The sequence below is a fragment of the Euphorbia lathyris genome, chromosome 10 (assembly GCF_963576675.1).
Source record: "Euphorbia lathyris chromosome 10, ddEupLath1.1, whole genome shotgun sequence".
NCBI classification, from domain to species: domain Eukaryota; kingdom Viridiplantae; phylum Streptophyta; class Magnoliopsida; order Malpighiales; family Euphorbiaceae; genus Euphorbia; species Euphorbia lathyris.
Window position 1 is genome coordinate 19,028,459 of NC_088919.1, and position 21,410 is coordinate 19,049,868.

Here is a 21,410-nt window from a genome sequence, read left to right on the forward strand (position 1 = left end):
GGAACAAGGGTAGGGTTGTGAGGGCTGGAATTATAAAAAAGAAGCACATATAATAGGATACTAATAGCAGAAGCAAGAGCTATATATTCCTGTTCTAGTCAACCTTTTAACTTCTAAAGATGTGTCAATACAAGAAAATGCTGTTACTGCCATTCTAAATCTTTCGATTTATGAATCTAACTAGGCAATGATAATGCTTGCTGGTGCCATTCCTTCTATTGTTCAAATTCTCCGAGCTGGGAGCGCAGAAGCAAGGGAGAATGCAGCAACAACACTTTTTAGCTTGTCACTTGGGGATGAGAACAAAATAATAATTGGTGCACCCGGGGCAATACCAGCTTTAGTAGAGCTGCTTGAAAATGGAGGGCCAAGAGGAAAAAAAGATGCTGCAACAGCCTTGTTCAATCTTTGCATTTATCAAGGGAACAAGGGTAAGGCTGTGAGGGCTGGAATTATAAAAAAGAAGCACAGATAACAGGATACTAATAGCAGAAGCAAGAGCTATATATTCCTGTTCTAGTCAACCTTTTAACTTCTAAAGATGTGTCAATACAAGAAAATTCTGTTACTGCCATTCTAAATCTTTCCATTTATGAATCTAACAAGGCAATGATAATGCTTGCTAGTGCCATTCCTTCTATTGTTCAAATTCTCCGAGCTGGGAGCGCAGAAGCAAGAGAGAATGCAGCAGCAACACTTTTCAGCTTGTCACTTGGGGATGAGAACAAAATAATAATTGGTGCATCCGGGGCAATACCAGCTTTAGTAGAGCTGCTTGAAAATGGAGGGCCAAGAGGAAAAAAAGACGCTGCAATAGCCTTGTTCAATCTTTGCATTTATCAAGGGACCAAGGTAGGGCTATGAGGGCTAGAATTATCAAAAAGAAGCACAGATAACAATATACTAATAGCAGAAGCAGGAGCTATATATTCCTGTTCTAGTCAACCTTTTAACTTCTAAAGATGTGTCAATACAAGAAAATCCGGTTACTGCCATTCTAAATCTTTCCATTTATGAATCTAACAAGGCAATGATAATGCTTGCTGGTGCCATTCATTCTATTGTTCAAATTCTCCGAGATGGGAGCGCAAAAGCAAGAGAGAATGCAGCAGCAACACTTTTTAGCTTGTCACTTGGGGATGAGAACAAAATAATAATTGGTGCATCCGGGGCAATACCAGCTTTAGTAGAGCTGCTTGAAAATGGAGGGCAAAGAGGAAAAAAAGATGCTGCAACAGAATTGTTCAATCTTTGCATTTATCAAGGGAACAAGGGTAGGGTTGTGAGGGCTGGAATTATAAAAAATAAGCACAGATAATAGGATACTAATAGCAGAAGCATGAGCTATATATTCCTGTTCTAGTCAACCTTTTAACTTCTGAAGATGTGTCAATATAAGAAAATTCAGTTACTGCTATTCTAAATCTTTCCATATATGAATCTAACAAGGCAATGATAATACTTGCTGGTGCCATTCCTTCTAATGTTCAAATTCTCCGAGTTGGGAGCGCAGAAGCAAGAGAGAATGCAGCAGCAACACTTTTTAGCTTGTCACTTGGGGATGAGAACAAAATAATAATTGGTGCATCCGGGGCAATACCAGCTTTAGTAGAGCTGCTTGAAAATGGAGGGCCAAGAGGAAAAAAAGACGCTGCAACAGCCTTGTTCAATCTTTGCATTTATCAAGGGAACAAGGGTAGGGCTGTGAGGGCTGGAATTATAAAAAAGAAGCACATATAATCGGATACTAATAGCAGAAGCAAGAGCTATATATTCCTTTTCTAGTCAACCTTTTAACTTCTAAAGATGTGTCAATACAAGAAAATTCTGTTACTGCCATTCTAAATCTTTCCATTTATGAATCTAACAAGGCAATGATAATGCTTGCTGGTGCCATTCCTTCTATTGTTCAAATTCTCCGAGCTGGGAGCGCAAAAGCAAGAGAGAATGCAGCAGCAACACTTTTTAGCTTGTCACTTGGGGATGAGAACAAAATAATAATTGGTGCATCCGGGGCAATACCAGCTTTAGTAGAGCTGCTTGAAAATGGAGGGCAAAGAGGAAAAAAAGACGCTGCAACAGAATTGTTCAATCTTTGCATTTATCAAGGGAACAAGGGTAGGGTTGTGAGGGCTGGAATTATAAAAAAGAAGCACAGATATAAGGATACTAATAGCAGAAGCATGAGCTATATATTCCTGTTCTAGTCAACCTTTTAACATCTGAAGATGTGTCAATACAAGAAAATTCAGTTACTGCTATTCTAAATCTTTCCATATATGAATCTAACAAGGCAATGATAATGCTTGGTGGTGCCATTCCTTCTATTGTTCAAATTCTCTGAGTTGGGAGCGCAGAAGCAAGAGAGAATGCAGCAGCAACACTTTTTAGCTTGTCACTTGGGGATGAGAACAAAATAATAATTGGTGCATCCGGGGCAATACCAGCTTTAGTAGAGCTGCTTGAAAATGGAGGGCCAAGAGGAAAAAAAGACGCTGCAACAGCCTTGTTCAATCTTTGCATTTATCAAGGGAACAAGGGTAGGGCTGTGAGGGCTGGAATTATAAAAGAGAAGCACATATAATAGGATACTAATAGCAGAAGCAAGAGCTATATATTCCTGTTCTAGTCAACCTTTTAACTTCTAAAGATGTGTCAATACAAGAAAATTCTGTTACTGCCATTCTAAATCTTTCCATTTATGAATCTAACAAGGCAATGATAATGCTTGCTGGTGCCATTCCTTCTATTGTTCATATTCTCCGAGCTGGGAGCGCAAAAGCAAGAGAGAATGCAGCAGCAACACTTTTTAGCCTGTCACTTGGGGATGAGAACAAAATAATAATTGGTGCATCTAGGGCAATACCAGCTTTAGTAGAGCTGCTTGAAAATGGAGGGCAAAGAGGAAAAAAAGATGCTGCAACAGAATTGTTCAATCTTTGCATTTATCAAGGGAACAAGGGTAGGGTTGTGAGGGCTGGAATTATAAAAAAGAAGCACAGATAACAGGATACTAATAGCAGAAGCATGAGCTATATATTCCTGTTCTATTCAACCTTTTAACTTCTGAAGATGTGTCAATACAAGAAAATTCAGTTACTGCTATTCTAAATCTTTCCATATATGAATCTAACAAGGCAATGATAATGCTTGCTGGTGCCATTCCTTCTATTGTTCAAATTCTCCGAGTTGGGAGCGCAGAAGCAAGAGAGAATGCAGCAGCAACACTTTTTAGCTTGTCACTTGGGGATGAGAACAAAATAATAATTGGTGCATCCGGGGCAATACCAGCTTTAGTAGAGCTGCTTGAAAATGGAGGGCCAAGAGGAAAAAAAGACGCTGCAACAGCCTTGTTCAATCTTTGCATTTATCAAGGGAACAAGGGTAGGGCTGTGAGGGCTGGAATTATAAAAAAGAAGCACATATAATAGGATACTAATAGCAGAAGCAAGAGCTATATATTCCTTTTCTAGTCAACCTTTTAACTTCTAAAGATGTGTCAATACAAGAAAATTCTGTTACTGCCATTCTAAAGCTTTCCATTTATGAATCTAACAAGGCAATGATAATGCTTGCTGGCGCCATTCCTTCTATTGTTCAAATTCTCCGAGCTGGGAGCGCAAAAGCAAGAGAGAATGCAGCAGCAACACTTTTTAGCTTGTCACTTGGGGATGAGAACAAAATAATAATTGGTGCATCCGGGGCAATACCAGCTTTAGTAGAGCTGCTTGAAAATGGAGGGCAAAGAGGAAAAAAAGACGCTGCAACAGAATTGTTCAATCTTTGCATTTATCAAGGGAACAAGGGTAGGGTCGTGAGGGCTGGAATTATAAAAAAGAAGCACAGATAACAGGATACTAATAGCAGAAGCATGAGCTATATATTCCTGTTCTAGTCAACCTTTTAACTTCTGTAGATGTGTCAATACAAGAAAATTCAGTTACTGCTATTCTAAATCTTTCCATATATGAATCTAACAAGGCAATGATAATGCTTGCTGGTGCCATTCCTTCTATTGTTCAAATTCTCTGAGTTGGGAGCGCAGAAGCAAGAGAGAATGCAGCAGCAACACTTTTTAGCTTGTCACTTGGGGATGAGCACAAAATAATAATTGGTGCATCCGGGGCAATACCAGCTTTAGTAGAGCTGCTTGAAAATGGAGGGCCAAGAGGAAAAAAAGACGCTGCAACAGCCTTGTTCAATCTTTGCATTTATCAAGGGAACAAGGGTAGGGCTGTGAGGGCTGGAATTATAAAAAAGAAGCACATATAATAGGATACTAATAGCAGAAGCAAGAGCTATATATTCCTGTTCTAGTCAACCTTTTAACTTCTAAAGATGTGTCAATACAAGAAAATTCTGTTACTGCCATTCTAAATCTTTCCATTTATGAATCTAACAAGGCAATGATAATGCTTGCTGGTGCCATTCCTTCTATTGTTCATATTCTCCGAGCTGGGAGCGCAAAAGCAAGAGAGAATGCAGCAGCAACACTTTTTAGCATGTCACTTGGGGATTAGAACAAAATAATAATTGGTGCATCTGGGGCAATACCAGCTTTAGTAGAGCTGCTTGAAAATGGAGGGTAAAGAGGAAAAAAAGACGCTGCAATAGAATTGTCCAATCTTTGCATTTATCAAGGGAACAAGGGTAGGGTTGTGAGGGCTGGAATTATAAAAAAGAAGCACAGATAACAGGATACTAATAGCAGAAGCATGAGCTATATATTCCTGTTCTAGTCAACCTTTTAACTTCTGAAGATGTGTCAATACAAGAAAATTCAGTTACTGCTATTCTAAATCTTTCCATATATGAATCTAACAAGGCAATGATAATGCTTGCTGGTGCCATTCCTTCTATTGTTCAAATTCTCTGAGTTGGGAGCGCAGAAGCAAGAGAGAATGCAGAAGCAACACTTTTTAGCTTGTCACTTGGGGATGAGAACAAAATAATAATTGGTGCATCCGGGGCAATACCAGCTTTAGTAGAACTGCTTGAAAATGGAGGGCCAAGAGGAAAAAAAGACGCTGCAACAGCCTTGTTCAATCTTTGCATTTATCAAGGGAACAAGGGTAGGGCTGTAAGGGCTGGAATTATAAAAAAGAAGCACATATAATAGGATACTAATAGCAGAAGCAAGAGCTATATATTCCTTTTCTAGTCAACCTTTTAACTTCTAAAGATGTGTCAATACAAGAAAATTCTGTTACTGCCATTCTAAAGCTTTCCATTTATGAATCTAACAAGGCAATGATAATGCTTGCTGGTGCCATTCCTTCTATTGTTCAAATTCTCCGAGCTGGGAGCGCAAAAGCAAGACAGAATGCAGCAGTAACACTTTTTAGCTTGTCACTTGGGGATGAGAACAAAATAATAATTGGTGCATCCGGGGCAATACCAGCTTTAGTAGAGCTGCTTGAAAATGGAGGGCAAAGAGGAAAAAAAGACGCTGCAACAGAATTGTTCAATCTTTGCATTTATCAAGGGAACAAGGGTAGGGTCGTGAGGGCTGGAATTATAAAAAAGAAGCACAGATAACAGGATACTAATAGCAGAAGCATGAGCTATATATTCCTGTTCTAGTCAACCTTTTAACTTCTGAAGATGTGTCAATACAAGAAAATTCAGTTACTGCTATTCTAAAACTTTCCATATATGAATCTAACAAGGCAATGATAATGCTTGCTGGTGCCATTCCTTCTATTGTTCAAATTCTCTGAGTTGGGAGCGCAGAAGCAAGAGAGAATGCAGCAGCAACACTTTTTAGCTTGTCACTTGGGGATGAGAACAAAATAATAATTGGTGCATCCGTGGCAATACCAGCTTTAGTAGAGCTGCTTGAAAATGGAGGGCCAAGAGGAAAAAAAGACGCTGCAACAGCCTTGTTCAATCTTTGCATTTATCAAGGGAACAAGGGTAGGGCTGTGAGGGCTGGAATTATAAAAAAGAAGCACATATAATAGGATACTAATAGCAGAAGCAAGAGCTATATATTCCTGTTCTAGTCAACCTTTTAACTTCTAAAGATGTGTCAATACAAGAAAATTCTGTTACTGCCATTCTAAATCTTTCCATTTATGAATCTAACAAGGCAATGATAATGCTTGCTGGTGCCATTCCTTCTATTGTTCATATTCTCCGAGCTGGGAGCGCAAAAGCAAGAGAGAATGCAGCAGCAACACTTTTTAGCATGTCACTTGGGGATGAGAACAAAATAATAATTGGTGCATCTGGGGCAATACCAGCTTTAGTAGAGCTGCTTGAAAATGGAGGGTAAAGAGGAAAAAAAGACGCTGCAATAGAATTGTCCAATCTTTGCATTTATCAAGGGAACAAGGGTAGGGTTGTGAGGGCTGGAATTATAAAAAAGAAGCACAGATAACAGGATACTAATAGCAGAAGCATGAGCTATATATTCCTGTTCTAGTCAACCTTTTAACTTCTGAAGATGTGTCAATACAAGAAAATTCAGTTACTGTTATTCTAAATCTTTCCATATATGAATCTAACAAGGCAATGATAATGCTTGCTGGTGCCATTCCTTCTATTGTTCGAATTCTCCGAGTTGGGAGCGCAGAAGCAAGAGAGAATGCAGCAGCAACACTTTTTAGCTTGTCATTTGAGGATGAGAACAAAATAATAATTGGTGCATCCGGGGCAATACCAGCTTTAGTAGAGCTGCTTGAAAATGGAGGGCCAAGAGGAAAAAAAGACGCTGCAACAGCCTTGTTCAATCTTTGCATTTATCAAGGGAACAAGGGTAGGGCTGTGAGGGCTGGAATTATAAAAAAGAAGCACATATAATAGGATACTAATAGCAGAAGCAAGAGCTATATATTCCTGTTCTAGTCAACCTTTTAACTTCTAAAGATGTGTCAATACAAGTAAATTCTGTTACTGCCATTCTAAATATTTCCATTTATGAATCTAACAAGGCAATGATAATGTTTGCTGGTGCCATTCCTTCTATTGTTCAAATTCTCCGAGCTGGGAGCGCAAAAGCAAGAGAGAATGCAACAGCAACACTTTTTAGCTTGTCACTTGGGGATGAGAACAAAATAATAATTGGAGCATCCGGGGCAATACCAGCTTTAGAAGAGCTGCTTGAAAATGGAGGATAAAGAGGAAAATAAGACGCTGCAACAGAATTGTTCAATCTTTGCATTTATCAAGGGAACAAGGGTAGGGTTGTGAGGGCTGGAATTATAGAAAAGAAGCACAGATAACAGGATACTAATAGCAGAAGCATGAGCTATATATTCCTGTTCTAGTCAACCTTTTAACTTCTGAAGATGTGTCAATACAAGAAAATTCAGTTACTGCTATTCTAAATCTTTCCATATATGAATCTAACAAGCCAATGATAATGCTTGGTGGTGCCATTCCTTCTATTGTTCAAATTCTCCGAGTTGGGAGCGCAGAAGCAAGAGAGAATGCAGCAGCAACACTTTTTAGCTTGTCACTTGGGGATGAGAACAAAATAATAATTGGTGCATCCGGGGCAATACCAGCTTTAGTAGAGCTGCTTGAAAATGGAGGGCCAAGAGGAAAAAAAGACGCTGCAACAGCCTTGTTCAATCTTTGCATTTATCAAGGGAACAAAGGTAGGGCTGTGAGGGCTGGAATTATAAAAAAGAAGCACATATAATAGGATACTAATAGCAGAAGCAAGAGCTATATATTCCTGTTCTAGTCAACCTTTTAACTTCTAAAGATGTGTCAATACAAGTAAATTCTGTTACTGCCATTCTAAATCTTTCCATTTATGAATCTCACAAGGCAATGATAATGTTTGCTGGTGCCATTCCTTCTATTGTTCAAATTCTCCGAGCTGGGAGCGCAAAAGCAAGAGAGAATGCAGCAGCAACACTTTTTAGCTTGTCACTTGGGGATGAGAACAAAATAATAATTGGAGCATCCGGGGCAATACCAGCTTTAGTAGAGCTGCTTGAAAATGGAGGGCAAAGAGGAAAAAAAGACGCTGCAACAGAATTGTTCAATCTTTGCATTTATCAAGGGAACAAGGGTAGGGTTGTGAGGGCTGGAATTATAAAAAAGAAGCACAGATAACAGGATACTAATAGCAGAAGCATGAGCTATATATTCCTGTTCTAGTCAACCTTTTAACTTCTGAAGATGTGTCAATATAAGAAAATTCAGTTACTGCTATTCTAAATCTTTCCATATATGAATCTAACAAGCCAATGATAATGCTTGCTGGTGCCATTCCTTCTATTGTTCAAATTCTCCGAGTTGGGAGCGCAGAAACAAGAGAGAAGGCAGCAGTAACAATTTTTAGCTTGTCACTTGGGGATGAGAACAAAATAATAATTGGTGCATCCGGGGCAATACCAGCTTTAGTAGAGCTGCTTGAAAATGGAGGGCCAAGAGGAAAAAAAGACGCTGCAACAGCCTTGTTCAATCTTTGCATTTATCAAGGGAACAAGGGTAAGGCTGTGAGGGCTGGAATTATAAAATAATAATTGGTGCATCCGGGGCAATACCAGCTTTAGTAGAGCTCCTTGAAAATGGAGGGCAAAGAGGAAAAAAAGACGCTGCAACAGAATTGTTCAATCTTTGCATTTATCAAGGGAACAAGGGTAGGGTTGTGAGGGCTGGAATTATAAAAAAGAAGCACAGATAACAGGATACTAATAGCAGAAGCATGAGCTATATATTCCTGTTCTAGTCAACCTTTTAACTTCTGAAGATGTGTCAATACAAGAAAATTCAGTTACTGCTATTCTAAATCTTTCCATATATGAATCTAACAAGGCAATGATAATGCTTGCTGGTGCCATTCCTTCTATTGTTCAAATTCTCCGAGTTGGGAGCGCAGAAGCAAGAGAGAATGTAGCAGCAACACTTTTTAGCTTGTCACTTGGGGATGAGAACAAAATAATAATTGGTGCATCCGGGGCAATACCAACTTTAGTAGAGCTACTTGAAAATGGAGGGCAAGTGGAAAAAAAGACGCTGCAACAGCCTTGTTCAATCTTTGCATTTATCAAGGGAACAAGGGTAGGGCTGTGAGGGCTGGAATTATAAAAAAGAAGCACATATAATAGGATACTAATAGCAGAAGCAAGAGCTATATATTCCTGTTCTAGTCAACCTTTTAACTTCTAAAGATGTGTCAATACAAGAAAATTCTGTTACTGCCATTCTAAATCTTTCCATTTATGAATCTAACAAGGCAATGATAATGCTTGCTGGTGCCATTCCTTCTATTGTTCAAATTCTCCGAGCTGGGAGCGCAAAAGTAAGAGAGAATGCAGCAGCAACACTTTTTAGCCTGTCACTTGGGGATGAGAACAAAATAATAATTGGTGCATCCGGGGCAATACCAGCTTTAGTAGAGCTGCTTGAAAATGGAGGGCAAAGAGGAAAAAAAGACGCTGCAATAGAATTGTTCAATCTTTGCATTTATCAAGGGAACAAGGGTAGGGTTGTGAGGGCTGGAATTATAAAAAAGAAGCACAGATAACAGGATACTAATAGCAGAAGCATGAGCTATATATTCCTGTTCTAGTCAACCTTTTAACTTCTGAAGATGTGTCAATACAAGAAAATTCAGTTACTGTTATTCTAAATCTTTCCATATATGAATCTAACAAGGCAATGATAATGCTTGCTGGTGCCATTCCTTCTATTGTTCAAATTCTCCGAGTTGGGAGCGCAGAAGCAAGAGAAAATACAGCAGCAACACTTTTTAGCTTGTCACTTGGGGATGAGAACAAAATAATAATTGGTGCATCCGGGGCAATACCAGCTTTAGTAGAGCTGCTTGAAAATGGAGGGCCAAGAGGAAAAAAAGACGCTGCAACAGCCTTGTTCAATCTTTGCATTTATCAAGGGAACAAGGGTAGGGCTGTGAGGGCTGGAATTATAAAAAGAAGCACATATAATAGGATACTAATAGCAGAAGCAAGAGCTATATATTCCTGTTCTAGTCAACCTTTTAACTTCTAAAGATGTGTCAATACAAGAAAATTCTGTTACTGCCATTCTAAATCTTTCCATTTATGAATCTAACAAGGCAATGATAATGCTTGCGGGTGCCATTCCTTCTATTGTTCAAATTCTCCGAGCTGGGAGCGCAAAAGTAAGAGAGAATGCAGCAGCAACACTTTTTAGCCTGTCACTTGGGGATGAGAACAAAATAATAATTGGTGCATCCGGGGCAATACCAGCTTTAGTAGAGCTGCTTGAAAATGGAGGGCAAAGAGGAAAAAAAGACGCTGCAATAGAATTGTTCAATCTTTGCATTTATCAAGGGAGCAAGGGTAGGGTTGTGAGGGCTGGAATTATAAAAAAGAAGCACAGATAACAGGATACTAATAGCAGAAGCATGAGCTATATATTCCTGTTCTAGTCAACCTTTTAACTTCTGAAGATGTGTCAATACAAGAAAATTCAGTTACTGTTATTCTAAATCTTTCCATATATGAATCTAACAAGGCAATGATAATGCTTGCTGGTGCCATTCCTTCTATTGTTCAAATTCTCCGAGTTGGGAGCGCAGAAGCAAGAGAGAATGCAGCAGCAACACTTTTTAGCTTGTCACTTCGGGATGAGAACAAAATAATAATTGGTGCATCGGGGGCAATACCAGCTTTAGTAGAGCTGCTTGAAAATGGAGGGCCAAGAGGAAAAAAAGACGCTGCAACAGCCTTGTTCAATCTTTGCATTTATCAAGGGAACAAGGGTAGGGCTGTGAGGGCTGGAATTATAAAAAAGAAGCACATATAATAGGATACTAATAGCAGAAGCAAGAGCTATATATTCCTGTTCTAGTCAACCTTTTAACTTCTAAAGATGTGTCAATAGAAGAAAATTCTGTTACTGCCATTCTAAATCTTTCCATTTATGAATCTAACAAGGCAATGATAATGCTTGCTGGTGCCATTCCTTCTATTGTTCAAATTCTCCGAGCTGGGAGCGCAAAAGCAAGAGAGAATGCAGTAGCAACACTTTTTAGCTTGTCACTTGGGGATGAGAACAAAATAATAATTGGTGCATCCGGGGCAATACCAGCTTTAGTAGAGCTGCTTGAAAATGGAGGGCAAAGAGGAAAAAAAGACGCTGCAACAGAATTGTTCAATCTTTGCATTTATCAAGGGACAAAGGGTAGGGTTGTGAGGGCTGGAATTATAAAAAAGAAGCACAGATAACAGGATACTAATAGCAGAAGCATGAGCTATATATTCCTGTTCTAGTCAACCTTTTAACTTCTGAAGATGTGTCAATACAAGAAAATTCAGTTACTGCTATTCTAAATCTTTCCATATATGAATCTAACAAGGCAATGATAATGCTTGCTGGTGCCATTCCTTCTATTGTTCAAATTCTCCGAGTTGGGAGCGCAGAAGCAAGAGAGAATGCAGCAGCAACACTTTTTAGCTTGTCACTTGGGGATGAGAACAAAATAATAATTGGTGCATTCGGGGCAATACCAGCTTTAGTAGAGCTGCTTGAAAATGGAGGGCCAAGAGGAAAAAAAGATGCTGCAACAGCCTTGTTCAATCTTTGCATTTATCAAGGGAACAAGGGTAGGGCTGTGAGGGCTGGAATTATCAAAAAGAAGCACAGCTAACAGGATACTAATAGCAGAAGCAAAAGCTATATATTCCTGTTCTAGTCAACCTTTTAACTTCTAAAGATGTGTCAATTAAGAAAATTCTGTTACTACCATTCTAAATCTTTCCATATATGCATCTAACAAGGCAATGATAATGCTTGCTGGTGCCATTCCTTCTATTGTTCAAATTCTCCGAGCTGGGAGCGCAGAAGCAAGAGAGAATGCAGCAGCAACACTTTTCAGCATGTCACTTGGGGATGAGAACAAAATAATAATTGGTGCATCCGGGGCAATACCAGCTTTAGTAGAGCTGCTTGAAAATGGAGGGCCAAGAGGAAAAAAAGACGCTGCAACAGCCTTGTTCAATCTTTGCATTTATCAAGGGACCAAGGTAGGGCTATGAGGGCTAGAATTATCAAAAAGAAGCACAGATAACAATATACTAATAGCAGAAGCAGGAGCTATATATTCCTGTTCTAGTCAACCTTTTAACTTCTAAAGATGTGTCAATACAAGAAAATTCTGTTACTGCCATTCTAAATCTTTCCATTTATGAATCTAACAAGGCAATGATAATGCTTGCTGGTGCCATTCCTTCTATTGTTCAAATTCTCCGAGCTGGGAGCGCAAAAGCAAGAGAGAATGCAGCAGCAACACTTTTTAGCTTGTCACTTGGGGATGAGAACAAAATAATTATTGGTGCATCCGGGGCAATACCAGCTTTAGTAGAGCTGCTTGAAAATGGAGGGCAAAGAGGAAAAAAAGACGCTGCAACAGAATTGTTCAATCTTTGCATTTATCAAGGGAACAAGGGTAGGGTTGTGAGGGCTGGAATTATAAAAAAGAAGCACAGATAACAGGATACTAATAGCAGAAGCATGAGCTATACATTCCTGTTCTAGTCAACCTTTTAACTTCTGAAGATGTGTCAATACAAGAAAATTCAGTTACTGCTATTCTAAATCTTTCCATATATGAATCTAACAAGGCAATGATAATGCTTGCTGGTGCCATTCCTTCTATTGTTCAAATTCTCCGAGTTGGGAGCGCAGAAGCAAGAGAGAATGTAGCAGCAACACTTTTTAGCTTGTCACTTGGGGATGAGAACAAAATAATAATTGGTGCATTCGGGGCAATACCAGCTTTAGTAGAGCTGCTTGAAAATGGAGGGCCAAGAGGAAAAAAAGATGCTGCAACAGCCTTGTTCAATCTTTGCATTTATCAAGGGAACAAGGGTAGGGCTGTGAGGGCTGGAATTATCAAAAAGAAGCACAGCTAACAGGATACTAATAGCAGAAGCAAAAGCTATATATTCCTGTTCTAGTCAACCTTTTAACTTCTAAAGATGTGTCAATTAAGAAAATTCTGTTACTGCCATTCTAAATCTTTCCATATATGAATCTAACAAGGCAATGATAATGCTTGCTGGTGCCATTCCTTCTATTGTTCAAATTCTCCGAGCTGGGAGCGCAGAAGCAAGAGAGAATGCAGCAGCAACACTTTTCAGCATGTCACTTGGGGATGAGAACAAAATAATAATTGGTGCATCCGGGGCAATACCAGCTTTAGTAGAGCTGCTTGAAAATGGAGGGCCAAGAGGAAAAAAAGACGCTGCAACAGCCTTGTTCAATCTTTGCATTTATCAAGGGACCAAGGTAGGGCTATGAGGGCTAGAATTATCAAAAAGAAGCACAGATAACAATATACTAATAGCAGAAGCAGGAGCTATATATTCCTGTTCTAGTCAACCTTTTAACTTCTAAAGATGTGTCAATACAAGAAAATTCTGTTACTGCCATTCTAAATCTTTCCATTTATGAATCTAACAAGGCAATGATAATGCTTGCTGGTGCCATTCCTTCTATTGTTCAAATTCTCCGAGCTGGGAGCGCAAAAGCAAGAGAGAATGCAGCAGCAACACTTTTTAGCTTGTCACTTGGGGATGAGAACAAAATAATAATTGGTGCATCCGAGGCAATACCAGCTTTAGTAGAGCTGCTTGAAAATGGAGGGCCAAGAGGAAAAAAAGACGCTGCAACAGCCTTGTTCAATCTTTGCATTTATCAAGGGAACAAGGGTAGGGCTGTGAGGGCTGGAATTATAAAAAAGAAGCACATATAATAGGATACTAATAGCAGAAGCAAGAGCTATATAATCCTGTTCTAGTCAACCTTTTAACTTCTAAAGATGTGTCAATAGAAGAAAATTCTGTTACTGCCATTCTAAATCTTTCCATTTATGAATCTAACAAGGCAATGATAATGCTTGCTGGTGCCATTCCTTCTATTGTTCAAATTCTCCGAGCTGGGAGCGCAAAAGCAAGAGAGAATGCAGCAGCAACACTTTTTAGCTTGTCACTTGGGGATGAGAACAAAATAATAATTGGTGCATCCGGGGCAATACCAGCTTTAGTAGAGCTGCTTGAAAATGGAGGGCAAAGAGGAAAAAAAGACGCTGCAACAGAATTGTTCAATCTTTGCATTGATCAAGGGAACAAGGGTAGGGCTGTGAGGGCTGGAATTATAAAAAAGAAGCACAGATAACAGGATACTAATAGCAGAAGCATGAGCTATATATTCCTGTTCTAGTCAACCTTTTAACTTCTGAAGATGTGTCAATACAAGAAAATTCAGTTACTGCTATTCTAAATCTTTCCATATATGAATCTAACAAGGCAATGATAATGCTTGCTGGTGCCATTCCTTCTATTGTTCAAATTCTCCGAGTTGGGAGCGCAGAAGCAAGAGAGAATGCAGCAGCAACACTTTTTAGCTTGTCACTTGGGGATGAGAACAAAATAATAATTGGTGCATCCGGGGCAATACCAGCTTTAGTAGAGCTGCTTGAAAATGGAGGGCCAAGAGGAAAAAAAGATGCTGCAACAGCCTTGTTCAATCTTTGCATTTATCAAGGGAACAAGGGTAGGGCTGTGAGGGCTGGAATTATCAAAAAGAAGCACAGCTAACAGGATACTAATAGCAGAAGCAAAAGCTATATATTCCTGTTCTGGTCAACCTTTTAACTTCTAAAGATGTGTCAATTAAGAAAATTCTGTTACTGCCATTCTAAATCTTTCCATATATGCATCTAACAAGGCAATGATAATGCTTGCTGGTGCCATTCCTTCTATTGTTCAAATTCTCCGAGCTGGGAGCGCAGAAGCAAGAGAGAATGCAGCAGCAACACTTTTCAGCATGTCACTTGGGGATGAGAACAAAATAATAATTGGTGCATCCGGGGCAATACCAGCTTTAGTAGAGCTGCTTGAAAATGGAGGGCCAAGAGGAAAAAAAGACGCTGCAACAGCCTTGTTCAATCTTTGCATTTATCAAGGGACCAAGGTAGGGCTATGAGGGCTAGAATTATCAAAAAGAAGCACAGATAACAATATACTAATAGCAGAAGCAGGAGCTATATATTCCTGTTCTAGTCAACCTTTTAACTTCTAAAGATGTGTCAATACAAGAAAATTCTGTTACTGCCATTCTAAATCTTTCCATTTATGAATCTAACAAGGCAATGATAATGCTTGCTGGTGCCATTCCTTCTATTGTTCAAATTCTCCGAGCTGGGAGCGCAAAAGCAAGAGAGAATGCAGCAGCAACACTTTTTAGCTTGTCACTTGGGGATGAGAACAAAATAATTATTGGTGCATCCGGGGCAATACCAGCTTTAGTAGAGCTGCTTGAAAATGGAGGGCAAAGAGGAAAAAAAGACGCTGCAACAGAATTGTTCAATCTTTGCATTTATCAAGGGAACAAGGGTAGGGTTGTGAGGGCTGGAATTATAAAAAAGAAGCACAGATAACAGGATACTAATAGCAGAAGCATGAGCTATACATTCCTGTTCTAGTCAACCTTTTAACTTCTGAAGATGTGTCAATACAAGAAAATTCAGTTACTGCTATTCTAAATCTTTCCATATATGAATCTAACAAGGCAATGATAATGCTTGCTGGTGCCATTCCTTCTATTGTTCAAATTCTCCGAGTTGGGAGCGCAGAAGCAAGAGAGAATGTAGCAGCAACACTTTTTAGCTTGTCACTTGGGGATGAGAACAAAATAATAATTGGTGCATTCGGGGCAATACCAGCTTTAGTAGAGCTGCTTGAAAATGGAGGGCCAAGAGGAAAAAAAGATGCTGCAACAGCCTTGTTCAATCTTTGCATTTATCAAGGGAACAAGGGTAGGGCTGTGAGGGCTGGAATTATCAAAAAGAAGCACAGCTAACAGGATACTAATAGCAGAAGCAAAAGCTATATATTCCTGTTCTAGTCAACCTTTTAACTTCTAAAGATGTGTCAATTAAGAAAATTCTGTTACTGCCATTCTAAATCTTTCCATATATGAATCTAACAAGGCAATGATAATGCTTGCTGGTGCCATTCCTTCTATTGTTCAAATTCTCCGAGCTGGGAGCGCAGAAGCAAGAGAGAATGCAGCAGCAACACTTTTCAGCATGTCACTTGGGGATGAGAACAAAATAATAATTGGTGCATCCGGGGCAATACCAGCTTTAGTAGAGCTGCTTGAAAATGGAGGGCCAAGAGGAAAAAAAGACGCTGCAACAGCCTTGTTCAATCTTTGCATTTATCAAGGGACCAAGGTAGGGCTATGAGGGCTAGAATTATCAAAAAGAAGCACAGATAACAATATACTAATAGCAGAAGCAGGAGCTATATATTCCTGTTCTAGTCAACCTTTTAACTTCTAAAGATGTGTCAATACAAGAAAATTCTGTTACTGCCATTCTAAATCTTTCCATTTATGAATCTAACAAGGCAATGATAATGCTTGCTGGTGCCATTCCTTCTATTGTTCAAATTCTCCGAGCTGGGAGCGCAAAAGCAAGAGAGAATGCAGCAGCAACACTTTTTAGCTTGTCACTTGGGGATGAGAACAAAATAATAATTGGTGCATCCGAGGCAATACCAGCTTTAGTAGAGCTGCTTGAAAATGGAGGGCCAAGAGGAAAAAAAGACGCTGCAACAGCCTTGTTCAATCTTTGCATTTATCAAGGGAACAAGGGTAGGGCTGTGAGGGCTGGAATTATAAAAAAGAAGCACATATAATAGGATACTAATAGCAGAAGCAAGAGCTATATAATCCTGTTCTAGTCAACCTTTTAACTTCTAAAGATGTGTCAATAGAAGAAAATTCTGTTACTGCCATTCTAAATCTTTCCATTTATGAATCTAACAAGGCAATGATAATGCTTGCTGGTGCCATTCCTTCTATTGTTCAAATTCTCCGAGCTGGGAGCGCAAAAGCAAGAGAGAATGCAGCAGCAACACTTTTTAGCTTGTCACTTGGGGATGAGAACAAAATAATAATTGGTGCATCCGGGGCAATACCAGCTTTAGTAGAGCTGCTTGAAAATGGAGGGCAAAGAGGAAAAAAAGACGCTGCAACAGAATTGTTCAATCTTTGCATTGATCAAGGGAACAAGGGTAGGGCTGTGAGGGCTGGAATTATAAAAAAGAAGCACAGATAACAGGATACTAATAGCAGAAGCATGAGCTATATATTCCTGTTCTAGTCAACCTTTTAACTTCTGAAGATGTGTCAATACAAGAAAATTCAGTTACTGCTATTCTAAATCTTTCCATATATGAATCTAACAAGGCAATGATAATGCTTGCTGGTGCCATTCCTTCTATTGTTCAAATTCTCCGAGTTGGGAGCGCAGAAGCAAGAGAGAATGCAGCAGCAACACTTTTTAGCTTGTCACTTGGGGATGAGAACAAAATAATAATTGGTGCATCCGGGGCAATACCAGCTTTAGTAGAGCTGCTTGAAAATGGAGGGCCAAGAGGAAAAAAAGATGCTGCAACAGCCTTGTTCAATCTTTGCATTTATCAAGGGAACAAGGGTAGGGCTGTGAGGGCTGGAATTATCAAAAAGAAGCACAGCTAACAGGATACTAATAGCAGAAGCAAAAGCTATATATTCCTGTTCTGGTCAACCTTTTAACTTCTAAAGATGTGTCAATTAAGAAAATTCTGTTACTGCCATTCTAAATCTTTCCATATATGCATCTAACAAGGCAATGATAATGCTTGCTGGTGCCATTCCTTCTATTGTTCAAATTCTCCGAGCTGGGAGCGCAGAAGCAAGAGAGAATGCAGCAGCAACACTTTTCAGCATGTCACTTGGGGATGAGAACAAAATAATAATTGGTGCATCCGGGGCAATACCAGCTTTAGTAGAGCTGCTTGAAAATGGAGGGCCAAGAGGAAAAAAAGACGCTGCAACAGCCTTGTTCAATCTTTGCATTTATCAAGGGACCAAGGTAGGGCTATGAGGGCTAGAATTATCAAAAAGAAGCACAGATAACAATATACTAATAGCAGAAGCAGGAGCTATATATTCCTGTTCTAGTCAACCTTTTAACTTCTAAAGATGTGTCAATACAAGAAAATTCTGTTACTGCCATTCTAAATCTTTCCATTTATGAATCTAACAAGGCAATGATAATGCTTGCTGGTGCCATTCCTTCTATTGTTCAAATTCTCCGAGCTGGGAGCGCAAAAGCAAGAGAGAATGCAGCAGCAACACTTTTTAGCTTGTCACTTGGGGATGAGAACAAAATAATTATTGGTGCATCCGGGGCAATACCAGCTTTAGTAGAGCTGCTTGAAAATGGAGGGCAAAGAGGAAAAAAAGACGCTGCAACAGAATTGTTCAATCTTTGCATTTATCAAGGGAACAAGGGTAGGGTTGTGAGGGCTGGAATTATAAAAAAGAAGCACAGATAACAGGATACTAATAGCAGAAGCATGAGCTATATATTCCTGTTCTAGTCAACCTTTTAACTTCTGAAGATGTGTCAATACAAGAAAATTCAGTTACTGCTATTCTAAATCTTTCCATATATGAATCTAACAAGGCAATGATAATGCTTGCTGGTGCCATTCCTTCTATTGTTCAAATTCTCCGAGTTGGGAGCGCAGAAGCAAGAGAGAATGTAGCAGCAACACTTTTTAGCTTGTCACTTGGGGATGAGAACAAAATAATAATTGGTGCATCCGGGGCAATACCAACTTTAGTAGAGCTACTTGAAAATGGAGGGCAAGAGGAAAAAAAGACACTGCAACAGCCTTGTTCAATCTTTGCATTTATCAAGGGAATAAGGGTAGGGCTGTGAGGGCTGGAATTATAAAAAAGAAGCACATATAATAGGATACTAATAGCAGAAGCAAGAGCTATATATTCCTGTTCTAGTCAAACTTTTAACTTCTAAAGATGTGTCAATACAAGAAAATTCTGTTACTGCCATTCTAAATCTTTCCATTTATGAATCTAACAAGGCAATGATAATGCTTGCTAGTGCCATTCCTTCTATTGTTCAAATTCTCCGAGCTGGGAGCGCAAAAGCAAGAGAGAATGCAGCAGCAACACTTGTTAGCTTGTCACTTGGGGTTGAGAACAAAATAATAATTGGTGCATCCGGGGCAATACCGGCTTTAGTAGAGCTGCTTGAAAATGGAGGGCAAAGAGGAAAAAAAGACGCTGCAACAGAATTGTTCAATCTTTGCATTTATCAAGGGAACAAGGGTAGGGTTGTGAGGGCTGGAATTATAAAAAAGAAGCACAGATAACAGGATACTAATAGCAGAAGCATGAGCTATATATTCCTGTTCTAGTCAACCTTTTAACTTCTGAAGATGTGTCAATACAAGAAAATTCAGTTACTGCTATTCTAAATATTTCCATATATGAATCTAACAAGGCAATGATAATGCTTGCTGGTGCCATTCCTTCTATTGTTCAAATTCTCCGAGTTGGGAGCGCAGAAGCAAGAGAGAATGCAGAAGCAACACTTTTTAGCTTGTCACTTGGGGATGAGAACAAAATAATAATTGGTGCATCCGGGGCAATACCAGCTTTAGTAGAGCTACTTGAAAATGGAGGGCAAGAGGAAAAAAAGACGCTGCAACAGCCTTGTTCAATCTTTGCATTTATCAAGGGAACAAGGGTAGGGCTGTGAGGGCTGGAATTATAAAAAAGAAGCACATATAATAGGATACTAATAGCAGAAGCAAGAGCTATATATTCCTGTTCTAGTCAACCTTTTAACTTCTAAAGATGTGTCAATACAAGAAAATTCTGTTACTGCCATTCTAAATCTTTCCATTTATGAATCTAACAAGGCAATGATAATGCTTGCTATTGCCATTCCTTCTATTGTTCAAATTCTCCGAGCTGGGAGCGCAAAAGCAAGAGAGAATGCAGCAACACTTTTTAGCTTGTCACTTGGGGATGAGAACAAAATAATAATTGGTGCATCTGGGGCAATACCAGCTTTAGTAGAGCTGCTTGAAAATGGAGGGCAAAGAGGAAAAAAAGTCGCTGCAACAGAATTGTTCAATCTTTGCATTTATCAAGGGAACAAGGGTAGGGTTGTGAGGGCTGGAATTATAAAATAGAAGCACAGATAACAGGATACTAATAGCAGAAGCATGAGCTATATATTCCTGTTCTAGTCAACCTTTTAACTTCTGAAGATGTGTCAATACAAGAAAATTTAGTTACTGCTATTCTAAATCTTTCCATATATGAATCTAACAAGGCAATGATAATGCTTGCTGGTGCCATTCCTTCTATTGTTCAAATTCTCCGAGTTGGGAGCGCAGAAGCAAGAGAGAATGCAGCAGCAACACTTTTTAGGTTGTCACTTGGGGTGAGAACAAAATAATAATTGGTGCATCCGGGGCAATACCAGCTTTAGTAGAGCTGCTTGAAAATGGAGGGCAAAAAGGAAAAAAAGACGCTGCAACAGAATTATTCAATCTTTTCATTTATCAAGGGAACAAGGGTAGGGTTGTGAGGGCTGGAATTATAAAAAAGAAGCACAGATAACAAGATACTAATAGCAGAAGCATGAGCTATATATTCCTGTTCTAGTCAACCTTTTAACTTCTGAACACACTGAGTTATCAAACTCTTAAAATAACATTGAGTCAGCATAATTAAAAGAGAAAAAGTTACATTAGTTCCTATCCCCCCTCTTGGATCTAATTACTAGGGACCAACAAGTTGTATCAGAGCCAAAGCTCACTACTCAAAGATCTAACAATCTTGAGCTGATCTCGAAAAATGGGTGAGAATAGCACTCAGTTCCTCCCAGGAAACCAAACAACATAGATGCTCCCTGAGGGATTATCAATCACTAGACCTCCCCTATTCTTTGGGTCTAATTATACATTCTGGAAGAATAGGATGAAGAACTTTATTCAAGCCACAAACATGAGTGCATGGCTTGCAATAGTTCAAGGTCCACATATACCTTATAAAACTTTTGATAAAGAGAAAGTTATCAAGAGTGAAACTGAGTGGACAGAGGATGACCTCAGAAAATTACAAAATAATGCTTCGGCTATCAATATGCTTCACTGTGCTCTAGATGCTACAGAATACAATAAGATTTCAGGTTGTGAGTCAGCACAGGAGATCTGGAAAAAGCTGGAAGTGACTTATGAAAGCACCAGTAAAGTCAAGGAATCCAAAGTGAACCAACACATGCGATTGTATGAGATGTTCGAGATGACTGACAATGAGGACATCTCAGCAATGAATGCCAGGTTCACCAACATAATAAATGAGCTTAAAAGACTCGGTAAGAATTTCACTGAAGAAGAACAAGTGAAGAAGATCTTACGAAGTCTTCCCAAAAGCTGGCAAGCTAAGAAGACAGCTGTAGAGGAAGCTCAGGACCTGACCACATACAAATATGATGAGCTGATCGGTTCCTTTTTGACTCATGAAATTTCCATGAAAAACTTTGAAGCTAAAGAAAAATCTGAGGATAAGAAATAGAAATCACTAGT

General features: G+C 39.2%; 2 pseudogenes; both read left to right on the forward strand.

The window, feature by feature from the left end:
* Nucleotides 1–12,993: 12,993 nt before the first annotated feature.
* LOC136208036 (U-box domain-containing protein 11-like) lies at nucleotides 12,994–14,546 on the forward strand (annotated as a pseudogene).
* A 1,397-nt stretch (nucleotides 14,547–15,943) lies between these two features.
* On the forward strand, nucleotides 15,944–17,496 carry LOC136208037 (U-box domain-containing protein 10-like; annotated as a pseudogene).
* The last annotated feature ends 3,914 nt before the right edge of the window (nucleotides 17,497–21,410 follow it).